The following is a 551-nucleotide window of genomic DNA, read 5'->3' on the forward strand; positions in this document are numbered from 1 at the left end:
CTTTTGATGGCAAATAGATAACAAATTTGATGCAGGATCTGTTATATCAAATCTTGTTGCCAAATTGCCGCCAGATATACGGCAGAGCTTGTTGTCGGATAATTGTTGCAGATTTACAGCAAAAACCGCGCAGAGCTTGTAGCGATTTGACGGCAGAATAGCGGCAGAAACCGCGCAGACCTTGCTGCGCTGCAAGCTTTGCGCGGTTTTGCTGCAAATTTGGCATCAATTGCCTGACAGCAAGATCTGTCGCAAAAATCGTAGCCTAATGTAGTCACAGATGGCTATGGTTTTGCTGTGGGTTTTTCATCAAATTTGCTGCCAATCTGCACGCAGTCTGCGCTCAATTTGCTTACTGGGTTTAAGGTATTTAATGTCATGTTTGAAGACGTTAAAATGACTTTGCAAAATGACGTTACGATAACGTTTAATTTACCACCCTTATAGAAATATCATACTAAGAATCATTGATAATTTACAATACTGAAAATAAGTAATTATCAATGATTCTTAGTATGATATTTCTATAAGGGCGTATTATAGATGAATTC

Source organism: Odontomachus brunneus, unplaced genomic scaffold, assembly GCF_010583005.1.
Source record: "Odontomachus brunneus isolate Ranch 3 - 2012 unplaced genomic scaffold, Obru_v1 Obru_scaffold_206, whole genome shotgun sequence".
Classification (NCBI taxonomy): domain Eukaryota; kingdom Metazoa; phylum Arthropoda; class Insecta; order Hymenoptera; family Formicidae; genus Odontomachus; species Odontomachus brunneus.